Genomic DNA, 3,799 nt, shown 5'->3' on the forward strand with positions numbered 1-3,799 from the left:
CGCTGAGTAGTATTCTAATGTGTATATATTCCACACTTTCTTCATCCATTCTTCCATTGAAGGACATCTAGGTTGTTTCCAGGTTCTGGCTATTACAAATAATGCTGCTATGAACATAGTTGAACAAATGCCCCTGTCATATGATCGGGCCTCTCTTGGGTATATTCCCAAGAGTGGCATTGCTGGGTCCAGGGGTAGGTTGATCCCGAATTTCCTGAGAAACCGCCACACTGCTTTCCAAAGTGGTTGCACAAGTTTGCATTCCCACCAGCAATGGATGAGGGTACCCTTTTCTCCACAACCTCTCCAGCAAAGGATATCATTGGTGTTTTTGATTTTAGCCATTCTGAAAGACCACTTTTCCCACAATTTGTGAATTTCTTTTTTTTTAACTTGTGAGTTTCTTACAGCAAGATTTTTTTCACTACCAACTGTTCAATTGTTAATAAACACAAAAAAGTATGTTAAATAAGAAATATATTTAATAAGCATGTATTGAATATATGTACCTATTGTTGATCAGTGTATTTAGTACTACTGCTTAGAATATTCAAAGCAGCTTACTGACCAGTTTTTATTTTAGTTATACATAGCCTCTCACAAGTGTGACTTTTTATATCAAAAGTCCCTATAGTTATCATCTAGTCCTTGTTAGTCAAGAGCTTTAGTTTCTCAATGCTGTCCGGGGAAAGCTTCTTGGAAAAATGGGAGTGTAAAACATTGCTTCAGTATAATTCTCACATCTTAACAAATGCTCATCATTAATGGCTGATTGTGATACAAATAAATCATCAACATTAAGCAACTTACAATTAATTAACGTCAAGTCATTTATAATTCATATCGTAAACTACTGGTTCAAGTAGCCCTGTACATTAGCATGATGAAGACATCAATGTTCTGCTGGGGAGATGGGGAAAGACCAAGGGATGCTTAAAATAACCTACGACCTTTGAAAAGATCACCCTTGAAGAGCATGAAACATTTGGACTCAGGCTCACCGCTCTCAGCTCTTTTGACGGAACAAACCAGGAATCCTCTGTAAAATTAAGCACAGGTCAGGGAGAGTCACATTTTAAGATACTATCATTTTCTCATTTTATTTCCACACACAGTGAGAATCAAAGGGAGATGTTTTAACACCTCCCCAGCGTTCAGTTCCTGAAACCCTGGAGTGATTTTAGGGACTAAGTGATTGAAATAAGGATTTGAGTCAAGACAAAGAGCTTAGGCCCAGAAATGGGAAATGAAAATAATTTTTTTCAAGGAAAAAAACCCAAAGCTAGAAATTTTTCTGAGACATGGAGACCAGGAGACTAGGGCTCTCTGCATTGTAGGATGGAGATGGTGAGGTCTTGTGTCTTGGACAATGGTTTTTTTCTCTTCCTAGCTTCTGACAAAGTCTTAGAGACAAGGCAGGGATAGGTGTTTTGGCAGAGATGATGGCAGAAAAATTTCTTTTCAGCACAGGTTGGCAACAGTTGGAAACTTCCTAAATGATTGAAAATCTTTCTTGGCTGGCAGGTAAAGGGTTGTGACATAGAATTTTAGGAGGTTTTAATAAAATAAATCCTATTTTTATAATCTTGATAGAGGTGAACTGTAATACTGACGATGGCATTTATTTGTGTTTTAAACAATAAAACTATTTTCTAAAACGCTTTGATTTTACAAAAGCACAATCAGAGCTAACAAGGAATAGAGTCACCATTACTATTCTGGAGGAATTCCACCAAGCTTTGAAGATTGACCAGGCAGCTACGGAAGCTCTTAGGTGGTGTGTCTCTCAAAATCAGAGCTGTAATTTAGGATAGGTAACAAGGAAATACTGTCAGGAGAGGCCACAAGGAGGGTGGAGGATGTGCTATTGTGTGAAGGATTGCATAAGTGGGTGCAGATGTGTGTGTATGGTACATGTGGCGGTCAGGAGATTACCTCTGGTATTACTCATCAGGCGCCTTCTGTCTTTTGAGGCAGAGTCTCTGGGTGGCCTGGAACTCTGCTGTGCCAGTCAGATTAGCTAGCCCACCAGCTTCCAATGAACCGCCTCCCCGCACTTCTCTCTCACCTTCCATTTAGCCATCCCTACCTGGGGATACAAGTGTACAGCGCCACACCCAGCTTTGAATATGTTTTCTGGGAATTAGAACTCTGGAAATTCTGCGTGTGAGGCATGCCCATTACCTGCGGTTACAAGTGTGCACCACCACACCCAGCTTTGAATATGCTTTCTGGGAATTAGAATTCTGGAATTTGTTTGTGAGGCAAACCCATTACTGACTGAACCAACTTCACAGCCAGGAGTAAACTGTACAAACAAAACTAAGTAGGTGTCCCATAGGAGGGGCTTTAAGACTTTTTTTTTTTTTTTTTTTTTTTTTTTGTGGGGCTGTGGAGATAGCTCAGTGAGTAAAAGCTATTGCTAGGCAAGCAGGAGGACCTGAATTAGAAACCCATGGAAACTTGCTGACCAGCCAGCCTAGTCAGAAGGGTATGCTCCAGGTTCAGGGAGAAATCCTGCCTCAAAGGCATAATGTGGAAAGTAATAGGGTTGCCAAGCAACCGCCTCTGGTCTCCACATAAGCGCTTTCACATGTGCACACACACACAGACAGACAGACAGACACAAATGTGTATAGTTATGCATATACCTATATACATATATGAATGTTTTATATAAGAGTCTCTGTTAAACCTAAGGCATGGCCTTAGGTTTTACTGAAGAGTCTGTCTTTTTCTCTTATAAATTATCTTTTGGAATTCAGAAAGAGTGTCTTGAATTATATTTGAATCTAAACAAAATTTAAAAACTCTTCCAGGGGGCCTGAAAAGATGGATGGCCCAGAGTACTCTTCCAGCGGACTCTGATTCGAGTCCCAGAACCAACACGCTTGTTCACAACCACCCGTAGCTCCAATTCCAGGGAATCCAGTTGCTTTTTCTGGCCTCTGCAGGCATCAGGCACATACATGGTGCACAAGCATGCATGCAGGCCAAACCCCCATACACATAATTAAGATAAATAAGTCTTAAACAAAACCTTCCAGTGACTCTTATTTTGAAGTTAATAGTATTTTCTGGTTGAATTTTAAAATGTCTACTCAAGCAATTAGGTTTATTTTTCTTTTTAGTATCTCTGTTTTTGGGCATTTCTTATACCATAACATATTTTATATAAATATAAGAGTTTGCCAGACAGTGGTGGTGCATACCTTTAATCCCAGTACTCAGGAGGGAGGCAGAGGCAGTCGGATCTCTGTGAGTTTGAGGCCAACCTGTTTTACAGAGCTAGTCACAAGACAGCCAGAGCTACATAAAGAAACTCTGTCTTGAAAAACCAAATAAAGAAAGAAGTAAATAAATAACTTAAAATTGTTGACATTTGTTATCTGTCCTGATTCCAGGGGTAAACTCTCTAAACCAGAGGTTCTCAACTTTCCCAATGCTGCGACCTTTAACACAGTTCCTCATGCTGTGATGACCCCAACCACAAAATTATTTTCACTGCTGCTTCATAACTGTAATTTTGCTACTGTAATGAAGCTTAATGTAAATATCTGTGTTTTCTGATCATTTTAAGCAACCTCTGTGGAAGGGTCATTAGACCCCCCCCCCCAAAGGAGTCATGACCCACAGTTTGAGAACTATTGTTCTATAGGTTGTATCCTACCTGCTCATTTGAAGGGCCAGTTTTTCCTTCCTTTTGACTTCCTGAAAGTATTTGATAGTTTATCCAATAATATCAAAATGAATGTGTCTGGTAATCAGAATTTTCCAGCAAAACAGGATCATATATATA

This window comes from Alexandromys fortis, unplaced genomic scaffold (genome assembly GCF_014885135.2).
Source record: "Alexandromys fortis isolate MF-2015 unplaced genomic scaffold, M_Fortis_MF-2015_v1.1 scaffold_421, whole genome shotgun sequence".
Lineage (NCBI taxonomy): Eukaryota > Metazoa > Chordata > Mammalia > Rodentia > Cricetidae > Alexandromys > Alexandromys fortis.